Genomic DNA, 17,457 nt, shown 5'->3' with positions numbered 1-17,457 from the left:
GTACCAGGTCGACGCTGGGGGGGGGAATGTGGCACGGGTACAGGTCCCAGATCAGCATCACCTGGAGAACAGGCCGGCAGCTAATCGGGCACACCTGTTGCCGATTACTGCCAGGCACAAAAAGAGCTCACACAGCTCACTCAGGGCTCGCTCTAGAGACAAGGACTAACTTGTTTTCTGCTTCCCTCTCCAGATTCTAGCCAGCTGACTTGTGTCCGTCAATTCTCTTACCCTGCCACATGCCGCTTAGGAACAATGCACATTGTGAAAAGCGCTATATTAATAAATTGAATTAAATTGAATTCAGATCACTTTCTGATGTTCATTGATGAGCCCACACCCTCATTCAAACCACAAACACCAGAAAACTGTCGTCCATATATGGCTGATTGGAGGTCAGATACATATCATACTCCTAAAGGATCACTATCACACTGTCAGCAGAAAGACAGAAAGATGATTTACATGAAAATCTGACAGAGAGGTGAAAATGAAATTGTGATTGTTTGTATTGTGAAGTAACATTGTGAAATTACTTCTGTAATGGGATAAATTGTAGACTGTGATTTGATTTAGAACTTTGGAAATGTTTGGAAATGACTGGATTGTTGGAAATTCATTTGTTGTGAAGCATACAAAACATATGATTACTAGAAAAAAGCATTCCTACCCACATAACAATTTTGTGTTGGCCCAGCTCCGGCCCACACCAATACTTTTCCCTCGGCCCACATACAACATTGAATGACGGCCCTAGGGTGGCCCAGATCCAAATTACAGACCATGACCAGATATGGGCCGCAACTGGTCCAAGCCTCCGCCAATTAATAAGCCATAACTGGCCCTGAACTGGCCCAGAGTAGGTTTTAATACTGGGTGCCGTATCGTAGCCAGAAGTAAACCAGATCAATGCCGGCTTTTAAAAAGAGACCCCCAAATTTAGCCATAGTACAGCCTATGATTGCCAAAATCATGTGAAAAAATAACTTCCAATACCTGAATTGTTTTTCAATAAACATTTTTTATTTACAAATAAAAATAAAGTGAACACATTGTGTTGAACATATTTTTATGTAAAACGGAAACCTTTAGACTTTAAATGAACAGTACCTTAACACTTGAAAAAATGAAACCGAATACGGACTAAATGAAAACGTTATAAACCAAAGAAAGACAAAATTAAACTTTATAAACAACATAACACATAACTGCGTGTGTGCACATGAAAAGGAAATGAATGTATTTCGTATGTGTTCGCACGCATAAGCAATTGAGGCTCTAAATGAGAGGCACAGCTATTTATCATCTCCTTTCTCTTCAGCCGTTCTCTTCTTCCTCCATCCCAATCCGGAGCAAGCTGAAGCCATCTCTGGATATGACCGTTTTTTTTGTTAGGGAATTTTTCTCACCGCAGCTGAAAGACATACATAATTATTAAATATAGTTTTGGTAATTAAAAAAAAAAAAAATCAGTTCATCGTTTAAAAAATGTTTAAGTGTGGAAACTATGGTGTAAATAAAATAACGGATAATGCACATTAAGTAAATGCAATAAAAGGTGTAACAATTTTTTATTCATATTATTTAAATACTTTAAACAATCCCTAATGTACTTTTTTAGATAAAAATTAAAATGAACATAACCTATAAACAGCATTATTTAATCTTAAGAAATAATTAGAGGGATTAATCCGCCTGTAGTTGTTCCAAGCATGTATACATTTCTTTGTTCTGTTGAACAGAAAGAGAGATATTTTGGAATAATGTTAGCAACCAGCTGTTCTGAAGCACCATTGACTGACATAGTAGGAAAAATGTAAAATGTAATCAAAAGTTCCCCAGAACTGTTTGTTTTCCTACATTACTCAAAATATCTTCTTTTGTGTTCAACAGAACCAAAAAATGAAATGTTTTTCCTACTACGGTGCTTCAGAACTGTTAGTTGTTAACATTATTCCAAAATATCTCTCTTTGTGTTCAACCGAATAAAGACATTTATACATGTTTGAAACAACTAGAGGGTGAGTAAATCAGACAGAACTTTCATTTTAAATGTCCATTACAATTTGTGACCCTGTCTGTGAAATCTAATTCTGAGAGAATGAGTATCAAAGTGTGATTTCAGTCATTCATTTCAATATGATTTAGATCTTTGACATGGCCATAGTCAGTCAATATTTAATGTATCAACATTATATTTTCACATAATGTTATGTACATTATGTTATGATTTTAGGTCCAAAACAACTTCAGCTGGGTTTTCAAAGGCAGGGTCACATGTTTTAGAAAAACAATTTAAAAGGATTAATGCAATTTATACACAATTAGTACAGAGCACAGTGCTCTTGATTATTGATGATATTAAGCAGAAGAGCTGCAAATAAGTTTTTTATTGAAAACTTATTAAAATCCATACAAAACCAAGCACACAATCTCATATTTACTAAAGATATTTTTTAGAGATATAAATATACACTTACAAGTGTCAAGAAAAAGTTGAGGATTTAGTGGTCCTTTTGGGTCATGGCCAATGTTCCTCCTCTGAAATGGGTCAGAAGCTTATCTGTAGCTGGACTGGAGGAGTTCGGTCTCGCTGATGGTGGATTGGAGGACTTCTGCCAAATTAATTCAAAAATTAGGTCAAATATTAAGTGAATAATCCCATGTCAAAGATGTATATCATAAAGATGGAAACAAATTTTAAAGCTCATATAATCTCAGAAGTAGATTTTCATTAACAGTTTAGCCATTCCAGAAATAATGTGTTTAAGGATCCCTAATTAGTGATGTCTAAAACAATAAAGGACATTAATGAGTGCCATTCACTTGTATATAACATGCAGACACTTGAGCAGTTACAAATTAAGAGATTTATACATTTATAATCAGATACATTTTGAAATTATTGTATGTGTTATTTCATGTGAATACCTTTTTAAATGAATATGTATCATGATTATATTGTATAAATCCTGACAAACAAGTAATACATTTTTAAACTATATAGTAAAACAAAGGTTAAACGTTTTAAATCAATACATTTAGTTGTTCCAAATGCCCCTATGCAGGCTGATTACATTAATATTGGTAAGCATAAATAATAGAAAAACATTGATCCTGTTGCATATTAAAATATCAGATGCAAAACCCTCTAAGAAATCCTCAGTCAACCTACGTTACTCAAATAATTTTGCTTCAAACCCCACTAAATAACACACTCTGGGTCTGAAAATACACGGAGGATTCAGATAAAATTACTCGTAAGAAAATTGTTCCAATTAACAACAACAGCACCGACCACACTTACCTAAAAACAGCCGTTGAAGAAGAGACGAGAAGAATCCTGGGCGGGAATATAGTTTTCGAATCCAAAGTAACCCGTGAACCTGACTCAAATCAACCAATCAGATGACGCGAGAAGCTGTCGTGATCATGTAAATCGCGCCAAAACAATTAACCAGCCAATGGATGAACTGATCCAGATGCAAACTGGTTGAAAACTTGGTGGGAGGAGTCGGAGTTCTGCGCACGCGCATAGACTGCACATTTGATTTAATTGCCAACCGCCACCGATTCGTCTGAGGTAAGCAATGTTTTTTGAGTTTACACAGTTCCTTATACTAAAATATAAAATAAGAACCAACTTGTTGTTCTTATACTGTTCTGGGTTTTGAAACGTTCTTGCATTATAATCTTGTAATTTATTGTCGTGATAGCACACGGTCTGTCTGATGTGGAAAATGTTGAAAGGCCACATGCAGCATCGATAAAGTGTAAAGCATAATTTAAGATAGGCGTTTGGCTATTTCAATGCTCGAGTAGATGCGATGGTTTATTACAGCAAATAGCAAAAACAATTACTAAATCTTACTAAAACTTACAACAACACATGAGCTCATATATGTAAATAAAACGTTTATTTGTTAAAAGCAGCAAAAAGTAAGTAATGAAATAAGAACAAAAAATAATTAGAACAGAGACAAATGATGTAAACAGTATGTTATATCTAGATCTGAAAGTTATTTAAGCGTTCATTAGTTAACTTTATATTCACTGTAATTAAATGTACAGACTGCTATAAACGGAGGCAGTCACTGTTGTGCTTAACATATGTCTTTTGAGTGTTGTTGAATTCTTATAATTTCTGACTGTGATTGAATGTAAAAAACATTATTGTTCTTATCTAATCTTTAATGGTTTCAGGTTGTGTCTGAACCTCCCCTTTATCAGAGTGTTGTGGTGCACTTGCTTTGCATGCCGTGCTTTTCCTGTACCACTGTAGGTGAGGAAGATATTAAAATCCTTCAAATGCTAATGTTGTTTGGCCAACAACCCTCTGACACGGTTGTGTGTTTCAAAGTTTTTTTAGCACATGTGCTGTGTATAAATGTTCTAATCTGTTAACATGGCTGCTGAAAAACAATATGTGACTACAGGAACTATTGGAATTCAAATTATTAGAAGCTATGTTAACAGATGTCCCATGTGTACCGTGATGTCATCAACAACTAGTTGTTCAGTTTTGTTCCATACACACTGATTGGATATTTTATTCAGGTGGAATATTTTACAAAGAGAATGTTGTGTTGTTGTACAATATAATTGAATATTATTGCCACATGAGTTTGTGAGTGAATGGATTTGTAATGGGTATGAATTGTTTGATTTTTCTTGCAGGTCTTTTTTTTTCTGTGAGACCCAGCTGAAGATATCAAGAGCTCAGATGTTGGCCTACAGTTCATTACACTGACTTCTTTGATGTTCCCTGAAAGACCTGACTACTACCATTTCATTAAGCTAAACCGAGAACCTGTGACAGTTTGTGGAGTTTGAATTTAAAGTCACACATGTCTATCAATAAATTAAATGTTTTGTCATGTGCTGCTGTTTTCTATTTGTCTTTAACAACATCACTTTTACCTTTTCAAAGTCTTGCGTTTGTGTTTACATTGTGTTAGCATATTTTTTATTGGCTCAATGTTTGTTATACAAAGTAAAAAAATTTTTTTGCTATTAAACATATTTTTGTGGGCATATTATTCATTGTTATGTGTATTTCACAAATATACTTATATATTTGCTATTTATATATTTGCTCCAAAATTAGATTTATTTTCAAGTGTTGGTTATTTTGATTTAGGCCATAAAACTAAAAAGTACAATAAAATGTGAAAACATAATAAAAACGTTTCTCTTTATTTAAATCGTTAACTCATTTTGAAATTATTTTGATTATGATATTTCACTTCACTGATACCTTATTAACCTATTCTGTAACTGATACCTTAAATATAGCTCAGCACACTGCTATACTGCAAGCTTGTTCCCTGCTGAAAAACAATAGAACCTAAAAAAATTCTTAAGGTTTCCATTAAAATACCATCATGAACCAATAGCCTTTTCTATTAAAACCACAATCTATGTAACCTACGAAAATAATTAGTTGTATGACAAAGCATTAAATAGACAAAAATATGTGCAAGTGTTTTTAAGGCCAGGTTACTTTAAAAAAAGAATCAGCCTGAAGTACTTTTAATAGACAGAGTGCTGCTTTACTTGATATTTCAACATTTTAGTAGAACAGGCTGAGCTGAGTTAACCAAATCTGCCTGTAACCTGTTGCCAAAATGTACAAGGTAAAACATGTTTAAATGTAACTGCAATAATTGTGAATTACACAATGTCAAATGTGGCCTACAATCGCTAGACTGATCTGGGCCACAGACCTAATATCAACAATTGGTCCAACACCTCCATCCACAATCGCCCAATTATTGTTTGCCGTCATGGATCCAGTACCATCACTGCCGCACATGGCCCACACTCGGCTGACTTGTTGCATGCCAGTGCCAGCAGTGCGCCAGCAGTGCCATTCTGAGGCCACATTCGGGCCGAGTCTGTCTGCTATGTGGGTAAAGCCCAGCCCCTAACGTCACCTCCATGAAAGTAAATCGTACTAAACTGTTCAAATAGTTAGGTTTTGTCTTGATTTGGCAATGAGGACTCAGGTGCAGACAGCAGGTGGCAGCAAAAAAAAATATTTATTAAAAATACAAACAAAACACCAGCGATGGGGACAGACAAGATAACTAAAAAGGAATTTAAAAAACAAACCAAAAACTTCCCACGAGGGGGACAAAACAAGCGAACAGGGGTAACAAAAACTAAATGAAACTTTAACAGGACTAACACTAAATACGTGTGAGACTAGGCAAGAGTAATATGCAAGACTACTTACTAGACACGAGACACGGAGTAATACAAAACGAACCAGCACAAGACAATGAACACAAGGGTGTTTAGTAGGGAGACAGAACAAGGATAGTTAACAAGGATCAGGTGATAGGGATGAAACACTCAAGGACAGCTAAAGAGTCAAAAGGGCGGGAAACACAGACGTGGAACAAGAAAGCACATGGCAAGCCAATAAATAAACAAAGCCATGTCTTTCTCACACAAAACCCTAAGGCTATGCCATGACTCCGCTGCAAGACCAAGAACACACATGACATGGATAGCGGAATCATAACAGGTTTTTTCTGTGAGAATGTGTTGATGCAACATCGGTGCCGGAACGTGCAGTCTAGCACAGTTGCTCTTTTCTGACTGCGCTGATCAAAAGCACGTTGGTAAAGGACTTCAGATGACACATATTGGATATTGCTATATAAATATCTATTGCTACTGTATATAATCGTATTTATGCTTTCCCGTAGCTCAGTGGTCTTAGCATGTTGCTAGCAATGCCAAGGTCATGGGTTAATCCAAGAGATTGCACATCCTCTCTACAAATGTATATAGTATGATGCAATATAGCCATCTGCCAAATGCATAGATGTAAATGTAATCATATGATCATATAAATAAACTGTTTTTTTCCCCTAATATTTTCTTTGATGATCTGTTTAGTCACATATTGCTTTGAATAATTACCTGATGCCAATCAAAACTGATTAGGATGTATGAAGTAAACATTAACTTCTCTGATTAACCAGCTCATTCACATTTTCCATTCGCTGATCTCTGATTGATTCACTGACCATTTACAGAGCGATAATCTCTTCCTTTTGTGTTTGTGCAGAGGTGATGATCATATTTTTTTTTTATTGTGGATCATTTGAAATGAAAGATGTCTGTCTGCCTTTATTGAATGTATTGTCTTGGATTAATGTTTATGTCGCTATTGCAGAAATAGAAGCACATCAGAATTCAAGGATGGAAGTTATGCTTTCCTTCAGCTCTTAAAATTTTTAAAAAATTTCACCTCTTAACTGAACCAAACCTGACAAAACCTACATTAAATTTTACATTGATACATTGATTCTTTCAATAAATTTTAAATAAAAACAGCTGGAGAGTTTAACAGAGCACAGCAACACAGCAGATTTCATCCGGAATCTAACATCAATCAACAAACAGGCAAGATAAAGTTATCTTCATCTCTATTACCTTCATCTTAACAAAAGAAGAAATAAGACAAAGAGAAATAAATTATTAACTGTGAGAATCTGGATTTCGTCCTGTCCTCCACAAATACTGCATCTGTGTTTATTCCAATATTCATCATATATATTCATTCCTTTATTTTATTATTCACTTCTATTCATAATATTTGCTCCGTACTTTCTTGTTGTTTAACCTCGTTGAAAGTTGTATCGGATCTTATGCTGTCTTATGTTGATATAAGCATCTGTTGTTCACCATATCAAGGTTCCTAATCATGCCTATGGACAATTGTTTTATTATTGTAATATTGAATATGAAATCATATCTGATTGTTTAGGAGGAAAGACTAAACAGAAAGTCTGGTGATTTTCCACTGTTTTGGTGGTTTTATATGACACCTCCTGATGTAAGCTTATAAGTATTAGTCCTTAACAATAACCTTTGGACTCTGATTAAACAAGCACTTGTGTCTGTGTCCAACTTTGTCTCCAGGCCTGAAACTCTGTGTGTTTGGTCGACTAGACTCTTCAACCGTAGAATATTGTTTAGACAAGGGGACGGAAGAAGTTTACATTCTTTCATTAACTAAAGCTAAATTAGCAACATTTACGAGTGACAGTTAAAATGGAGATAACAGAGACAGCAGCAGCAGCAGCACCCTAACACATCACATATCCACTGAGAGTCAAGAGTGCCAAAGACAAGAAAACATACAAACACCATCTACTCAAGACTAATCCTGAGACTTTAATGGCTGAAAATTTCACAAAGGAGACTGTGGAAAGGGGGGCGTGGTCTAGCGCGGTCTGCGGCAGAGGGGCGTGTCGGGAGTATGACGGTGAGTAAGCAGATCAACGCTAGAGTGAAATCACCTGCTTCTTGTTCTAGTAATTGGCGAGGAGACGCATTTAAGGCACGACAAAGGAGAAGAGAGGAGAGAGAGAAACCAGGCTGGGAAAGCACACATCGACGGACCGAGAGAGACAAGCTGTCGAGGAGCGTCCGAGAGAAAAGAAAGATTCGTCACAACCAGAGAGATTGTGTTATTGAGTGAGCGGGTCTACAACCCGGAAGTATTGTAGTAAATAAAAACCAATTCTTACGCTTTCCCAGCGACGCGGACTCCGCCTCCTTTCTTCCGCAAGCCTGAACCTTACTACAGTGGTGCCGAAACCCGGGAGAAAGGAAGGACCGCCTCCAAAATGCAGAGTCCCCCCTCAGGATCGCCGTTCGCGGAGGTCATCAGCTCTCTTGCCGGCCTCCATCAGGAACATCATCAGGCCCTGTTGGCACTGCGAGAAGACCAAGAGAGACGGTTCCAGTCTCTCGTAAAAACCCAACAGGAGGACCGTGATGCGTTCCGGAGCTGGTTGGGCCAGGAGCAAGGCAGTCCCCTACCAACTGGATCCCCGACGATACCGCTGCACAAGATGGGAGCCCAGGACGAGCCGGAAGCCTTCCTCGAGCTCTTCGAGAGGTCCGCAGAGCTGTCAGGTTGGCAGCAGGACGCATGGGCTGCCCGTCTCATCCCGCTCCTGTTCGGAGAAGCCCAGATGGCCGCCCAGCAACTCCCCATCGAGAACCTGCTGAGGTATGCGGACCTCAAAAAGGCTATTCTCGAGCGAGTGGGTCGGAGTCCTGAGCAGCATCGGCAGCGGTTCCGGTCTCTGGAGTTCGGGGATCGGACACAGCCTTTTTCCTTTGCTCACCAGCTCCGGGATGCCTGCCGCAGATGGCTGATGACCGACGCTAGCACCGTCGAGACCATCATCGACCAGGTGACGTTGGAGCAGTTTGTGGCGAGGTTACCCAGGAAAACCTCCCAATGGGTCCAATGTCACCGCCCGACGATGCTGGCCCAGGCGATCCAATTGGCGGAGGACCAGCTGGTGGCGTGCCCCGGGGGCCGGCGTAGCCCTACCATCGCTCTCTCCCTCTCTCCCTTCTGTCTCTTCTCTCTCTACGAGACCTGTTCCCTTTCCTAGGTCTCGGGGGAATTTCTACCCGCGGCCCGCGCCGCGAACACGGTTCTCGCAGGAGGCGGGACCTAACGGCGCTGCGAGGTCCCCTGAGGGATCCTATCACCGTCCGGGCAACAATGCCCATGCCTCTTCCCTTCCTTCAGCCTCTCCTCGCCAATTCGGGGGTCTGCTTCCTGCCGCTGGGGCGGCGGGGACTCCTGGGCCGGCCTGTTGGCGTTGTGGGGACCCCGGACATTCTGTCGACCGCTGTCATATGATGGAGGTCGGGATGATGATCCGGGTGCCCGACAACCCTCAGGCTGCCCTCGGTCAGGACGGGTTGTACCAGATACCTGTGAGTATAAGGGGGGGTACATATCAGGCTTTGGTTGATTCAGGATGTAACCAAACCTCAATCCACCAAAGCCTGATGCAATTCGGGGCAATGGATACGAGCCGCGGGGTTAAGGTAAGGTGTGTACATGGGGATATCGTGAACTATCCTTTGGTGCCGCTGACCATAAAATTTCGGGGACAAAAACATAGGATAGAGGTGGCTGTTAATGAGCACCTCCGACATCCGCTAATTTTGGGGACGAATTGGCCATTGTTTTCAATATTAATGGGACATTTATGTGCGGATGTTTCTGGGCATAACCAAGTGCGGCGGGGAGGAGCGGTCGCTCAGGTCGGAGAAGTTGAACTGGGACCTCTGATGACAGTTTCAGAGGAACGGAGCCCGGTGGACAGGAGAAACCTCTCTCAGGGCGATGATTTTCCTCTGGAACAGTCTCAGGATGAGACGCTCAAACATGCGTTTGAACAGGTCCGTACAATCGACGGACAGCTTCTCCAACCTGCGCAGACCCTATCCTACCCGTATTTCGCTATTTTGAAAGACAGGTTGTATCGAGTGACCCAGGACACTCAGTCAAAACAAGATACAACCCAATTAGTCATACCCAAAAGCCGCCGTGAAATGCTTTTCCAGGCGGCTCATTGTAATCCGATGGCAGGGCACCTAGGTCAAGCTGCAACTGTAAATCGCCTAACGACCCGTTTTTTTTTGGCCGGGCATTCATGAGAACGTGCGTAGGTGGTGCGCGTCTTGTCCTGAATGCCAGTTGGTAAACCCACCGGCCACTCCCAGGGCGCCATTATGCCCACTTCCACTTATTCAGGTCCCCTTCGAAAGAATTGGTATGGACCTGATCGGGCCGTTAGAGCGATCCGCACGAGGGCATCGATTTGCATTGGTCATCGTTGATTATGCAACCCGATACCCTGAGGCAGTGGCGTTACGCAATATCTCAGCAACCAGTGTTGCGGACGCCCTGTTTCGTTTAATCTCCCGTGTGGGGATCCCTAAGGAGATTCTCACAGATCAAGGCACGGCGTTTATGTCACGGACACTCCGCGAATTGTACGGATTATTGGGCATTAAGACGATTCGAACCAGCGTCTATCACCCACAAACGGACGGGTTTGTCGAACGTTTTAATCGCACATTAAAATCCATGATCCGGAAATTTGTACACGAAGACGCCAAAAATTGGGATAAGTGGCTGGAACCCCTGTTATTTGCCATCCGCGAGGTTCCCCAAGCCTCCACGGGGTTTCCCCCTTTGAGCTTCTCTATGGTCGTCAACCCCGCGGGGTTTTAGACGTCCTAAGAGAGGCTTGGGAGGACGGACCTTCCGCGAGCAAAAATCAAATTCAGTATGTCCTGGACCTGCGAACAAAACTCCATACACTGGGGCGGCTCTCTATGGAGAATTTGTTACAGGCACAGGAACGACAAAGCCGGCATTATAACAGGGGAGCCAGACTACGTAAATTTTCACCGGGAGAGAAAGTGCTTGTATTACTCCCCACGTCCAGTTCTAAACTACTCGCCAAGTGGCAAGGGCCGTTTGAGGTCACACGACGAATAGGAGATCTCAATTATGAGGTAGTACGGTCGGACAGGAGCGGGGCACATCAAATTTATCACCTCAACCTCCTAAAAAAATGGAGTGAGGCGAACACCGTGATGCTGGCGACGACAGTAACTAGAGTAGATGATCTCGGGCCAGAGACGAACACCAAGGTGCAATCACTCGCTCTGGCACCAGGCGGAGATCATCTCTCGTCCTCCCAGCTCACGGATGTTGCGAAGTTGCAAACGGAGTTTTCAGATGTTTTTTCGCCCCTGCCCGGCCGCACGAATCTCATAGAGCACCATATTGAGACAATACCGGGTGCCGTAGTACGCAGTCGCCCCTATAGGTTACCTGAACACAAAAAAATTGTGGTTCAGAAGGAATTAGAGGCTATGCTGGACATGGGGGTAATAGAAGAGTCCAAAAGTGACTGGACGAGCCCGATAGTTTTAGTACCAAAGACCGACGGCTCGGTCCGGTTCTGTGTGGACTATCGCAAGGTGAATGCGGTGTCGAAGTTCGACGCCTATCCAATGCCTCGAATTGACGAATTACTTGACCGGCTAGGTACGGCTCGTTTTTATTCGACATTGGATCTGACGAAAGGATATTGGCAGATCCCCCTATCTCCATTATCCAAAGAGAAAACAGCCTTTACTACGCCGTTCGGTTTACACCAATTCGTCACGCTTCCGTTCGGCTTATTCGGAGCCCCGGCAACATTTCAGCGTCTCATGGATCGTATCCTCAGACCTCACGCGGCATATGCCGCAGCCTATCTCGATGACATCATCATATACAGTAATGATTGGCAGCGGCATATGCAGCACTTGAGAGCGGTCCTGAGTTCGCTGAGGAGGGCGGGGCTGACGGCTAACCCGAAGAAGTGTGCGGTTGGGCGAGTAGAGGTAAGGTATCTGGGCTTCCACTTGGGTCACGGGGAGGTGCGTCCCCAAATTGATAAGACAGCAGCTATTGCCACCGCCCCGAGACCCAAGACCAAAAAGGAGGTGAGGCAGTTCCTGGGGCTGGCGGGATATTATAGACGGTTTGTGCCCAATTATTCGGACCTCACCAGCCCGCTGACTGACCTCACTAAAAAGGGGGAACCAGATACCGTCCAATGGACGGAGCAGTGTCAGCAGGGGTTTACCCAAGTGAAGGCTGCTCTGTGTGGCGGACCGTTATTGCACGCTCCCGATTTTTCACTCCCTTTTCTGTTGCAGACTGATGCTTCGGACAGGGGCGTGGGCGCTGTCCTGTCCCAGGAGATAGAGGGGGAGGATCGTCCGGTGCTGTACATCAGCCGCAAACTGTCACGGGCGGAGATGAGGTACAGCACCATAGAGAAGGAGTGTTTGGCGATCCGCTGGGCGGTCCTCACCCTCCGGTATTATCTCCTGGGGAGGGAGTTCACGCTCTGTTCGGACCACGCGCCCCTCCAATGGCTCCACCGTATGAAGGACACCAACGCGCGGATCACTCGTTGGTACCTTGCTTTGCAACCATTCAAGTTCCAGGTGATCCACAGGCCGGGGACTCAGATGGCGGTGGCCGACTTTCTCTCCCGGAGGGGGGGGGACGAGGCTACAGGCCGGATGGGGCCTCGGCCTGAGTCGGGCGGTGGGGGTATGTGGAAAGGGGGGCGTGGTCTAGCGCGGTCTGCGGCAGAGGGGCGTGTCGGGAGTATGACGGTGAGTAAGCAGATCAACGCTAGAGTGAAATCACCTGCTTCTTGTTCTAGTAATTGGCGAGGAGACGCATTTAAGGCACGACAAAGGAGAAGAGAGGAGAGAGAGAAACCAGGCTGGGAAAGCACACATCGACGGACCGAGAGAGACAAGCTGTCGAGGAGCGTCCGAGAGAAAAGAAAGATTCGTCACAACCAGAGAGATTGTGTTATTGAGTGAGCGGGTCTACAACCCGGAAGTATTGTAGTAAATAAAAACCAATTCTTACGCTTTCCCAGCGACGCCGACTCCGCCTCCTTTCTTCCGCAAGCCTGAACCTTACTACAGAGACAAATCTACAATCACAAATCTGCTGCTCTACACTGAAAACGGCAGCGTTTGGCACACAGTCATTTGCAAATATTACATGAAGGTTAAAAAACACGGCATCTGTAATGGGAGACAAATTCAAATTCATGAAGAAGAAGAATGAGACACCAGCAAAGCATTTATGACTGTAAACATTTATCACAATGGGACCATCATGTTCCAGGGGAATGAAGAATGTCTCAAGTCTGTTCAGACACATTTTAACAGTCTGAAAGCCCTGGTAGAGAGTGAGAAACAGGCAAAGACAGAAGACAGCCATGCTGAGACCCAGGGCTCAGGGGCGGAGCTAAAGGAGGAGGAGGAGCTTATCCTGGACTGTGACACACAACTGGAGGAGTCCATCACTCAGATACGGAACAGTCTTTCCCTACAGGAGGTTGAACTGGTGGAACTCAGAGAACAAATGCTATCACACACAATATCAAATGAGACCATGAAAAATCGAGGAAACCAACTTCATCAGATGAAAAAAGAATTTATAGCGAGTGTTGAAGAGCTGAGACGAGAAATTAAAGGACTGCAACAGGAAAGAGAGGCAATAAACAGAGAGCTAAAAAGTGTCAGAGAAGAGCTGACTCTCAGAGAGACAGAAATACAAAGCCTGAAAAAACAGACCTCCATACACAAGTCCTCCATACAATCCAACTTAAATAACACTGAGCCATCAACACATCCACTTCTGACACCTCCTGAGACAAACACGCCAACAACACAGACTGATGCCTCTGAACAACCCCAGGATCAAGAGAACACATTTGCAGAAATAGTCATTTTAATAGACTCAAATGGCAAGTTCATCAATGAGAAACAGCTCTTTCCCAACCACAAAACAGTGAAACTTTGGTGCCCAAAAACAGACAGTGTACTTCAGCACCTTGACAAAGAAAAACTGGGTGACCCCAGTCACATCATCATACATGTGGGGACGAATGATCTGCGGAAACAACAGGAGCGAGTGGCACAGTCGATTGCACACGTGGCAATTAAAGCAAGACAGACGTTCCCAACATCAAGAATAATCATCTCCACAATACTGAACAGAACTGATTTCCACCTGCGCACAATACAAAGAGTCAACACAGACATCTCACGTGGATGTGCCGGAATAGCAAACGTTCACCTTGTACATCATTCTACATTGAACATTGACAATCTTCATGACCACATCCACTTGCGTAAAGACAGCGTGAATGTGTTGGCTAAAAATCTCAAAGATGTTGCACTTGGCAGGACCCCTGGCAGCCCCTCGAAGAGTACCAGAGAATCCAGCAATCCTCAGCAAAAGAGACGCTTTCTCCACACATCACCACATGGCGTCTTCTCTCCAAATCCAGATGAACGGTATCACACAGTGCCCTGGAGACTTCATCAACAACATATGTCTGAAAACTTTCACCCTGTCCCCCTGTACCCACATCCTGAACAACAGCAACCACGTTTTTGACCTTCACACCCGCATCACCCTGTCCCCCATCACCGATAGCAATACCAAGACCATGTGTCACCACATCAACAGCGGAAAAAAGAGCCACTACTGAGAAAAGCCCCGAGGACGGAGCAGATGTCCATTCCACAACCCAACCCACACAGATCAGAACGGCCAGAGCAACTCATGAAACATGAAAAAATTACAGGTGGGAGAAATTCAGGCGGAACAATCATTTGGCACAAGCTTGAAATTGATATATTTATATATATTTATATATATATATATATATATATATTTATATATTTAGTCATTTGGCAGACGCTTTTATCCAAAGCGACTTACAGTGCACTTATTACAGGGACAATCCCCCTGGAGAAACATGGAGTAAAGTGTCTTGCTCAAGGACACACTGGTGGTGGCTGCTGGGATCGAACCATCAACCTTTGATTTATCAGTTCAGTGGTTTAACCCACTAGACCACCATCTCCAATAAATAAATACATCCAACTTATCAAATAAGAAGAATCACATGTCTGGCTCAAAATCAATAATCAACTCAGTCAAACGGCAAAAGATATATTTTTATGTGCCCTTTATATTCCTCCCTCTGAATCTCCTTACTTTAATGAAAACATCTTTGAAACCCTCCACAGTCAAATTAACCATTTCCAGACACTAGGAAGTGTGTTGGTGTGTGGGGATCTCAATGCAAGAACAGGGTCCTTACCCGATTACACCACTGATAATGGTAATAACTATATATTTGGACAGAGCTTTCAACAAAACAGTGTACATTTATCAAGAAATAACTTTGATACACAAGTCAACAAAAATGGAAAACTTTTAATAGAGCTCTGCCAAAGTCTGGGAATATACATCATCAATGGCAGGGTAAGAGGAGATTCTTTAGGAATATACACATACAATATCCAACCTTAAAATCACCAAAAAACCTCTTGAGAAAAAACGAGAAGACTGGTTTGATTCGGACTGTAAAAGAATACGAAAAAATTTAAGACATCTTGCAAATCAAAAGCACAGACAACCAGACAGTGCGGATATACGTCTCCGTTATGGCGAGGAACTAAAGAAATATATAAATACACTCAGAAGAAAGAAAGAACGATACATCCAAAATCAGCTTAAAACAATTGAAGAATCTATCCGTTCAAACAGTTATTGGGACAACTGGAATCTCTTGAATAAAAAGAACCATGAACCAATAACTATTCAAAACGGAGACACCTGGAAAAATTACTTTGAACAACTTTATTGTAAAATAAACATGAATACAGAACAAACACAGATATATGAAAAATTAAACCAGATGGAAACCATAATTGGCAAATAGCAAAATTCACTAGACTACCCAATCACTGAAAAAGAGCTCATGGATAAAATGCAGAAACTGACAGCAAAAAAGACAATATATCCTAGGCATCTGCCCATACTGTGACCGAGGAGACATACTGTAGAGGCAGAACAACACTTCCTCATCAGCTGCCACAACTATCAGGAGTGGACATTAGAAGGAAATTCTCTCCCAAATATGAAATCATTTGCCCTGACTTCAGGAAATTAGACAACAAAACACAACTCCAATATTTATTAGGAGAAAAACAGAATTGTATTTTACTAGAAGCACAATACATTGATGCCTGCCATAACAAAAGGGAGGAGTCGACCAATAAGTGATGCGCTCACAAATGTACACACACACATACAAAATGTTTTTGTTTTGTTTTGTTATTTCTTAAATGTGTTTTGTTTGGTTTGATGTATATTGTTTGTTTTTCATCTGTTCTAGATGTACTGTACATGTTATAAATGCTTTGGCAATATATTGTAGTTGTAGCAATTGTCATGCCAACAAAGCACATTTGAATTGAATTGTGTGAGAGTGTGAGAGAGACAGAGAGAGTGTGACGGAAAGAGAGAGAGAGAGAGAGAGAGAGAGAGAGAGAGAGAGAGAGAGAAAGAGAGTGAGTAGAGAGAGAGAGAGAAAGAGAGTGAGTAGAGAGAGACAGAGAGAGAAAGAGAGTGAGTAGAGAGAGAGAAAGAGAGTGAGTAGAGAGAGACAGAGAGAGAAAGAGAGTGAGTAGAGAGAGAGAAAGAGAGTGAGTAGAGAGAGACAGAGAGAGTGTGACAGAGAGAGACAGAGACAGAGAGAGAGAGAGAGAGACTTTTCACACACTTTATTAAACCATCTTTTAGCCATTGTATTGTCCTACATACCACAATACCCTCTTGTCAAGAAACATGAACAGTGGAAAAAGAGAGAAAGAGGTCAAATACATAAATAAATGAAATGAAATACAATAAAAAAATGTATTACGTAATATCAATAAACATAAACATTGAACATTACCAGTTAAACAATATTTCTCTATCTTCACACATTTTAAAATATAGCACCTTTAACACCATTTGAAATCAACTTTCAGCAAGTTATTAGTCATCTGACAATATCTGTGCTCAACCCTTATCCTTGATTCCACCAAAACAGTAAATAGCTTTAGAACATCAACATTTCACCCTTCAGCGGCTAGCCTACCAGACTTCCATATTGCTAGTTTTGCTTGCCCAATTATAAAGTTAGCCACAGTACACTTTCACATTTGTGCTTGTGAGTAGTTGCT

At 42.0% G+C, this 17,457-nt stretch overlaps 1 long non-coding RNA gene across 1 annotated transcript; it reads right to left on the bottom strand.

Annotated features, from left to right (window-relative positions):
* Positions 1-921: 921 nt before the first annotated feature.
* Positions 922-3,811, bottom strand: LOC130427228 (uncharacterized). The gene is made up of 3 exons (XR_008907290.1): positions 3,308-3,811; positions 2,481-2,615; positions 922-1,414 (listed from the first exon to the last, which is right to left on the bottom strand). It is a non-coding gene; the product is annotated as an uncharacterized LOC130427228 (long non-coding RNA).
* Between the last annotated feature and the right edge of the window lie 13,646 nt (positions 3,812-17,457).

Source organism: Triplophysa dalaica, chromosome 1 (genome assembly GCF_015846415.1).
Source record: "Triplophysa dalaica isolate WHDGS20190420 chromosome 1, ASM1584641v1, whole genome shotgun sequence".
Lineage (NCBI taxonomy): Eukaryota > Metazoa > Chordata > Actinopteri > Cypriniformes > Nemacheilidae > Triplophysa > Triplophysa dalaica.
The sequence above is the reverse complement of the archived record's forward strand: the minus strand, read 5'-3'. Positions and strand labels throughout refer to the sequence as shown.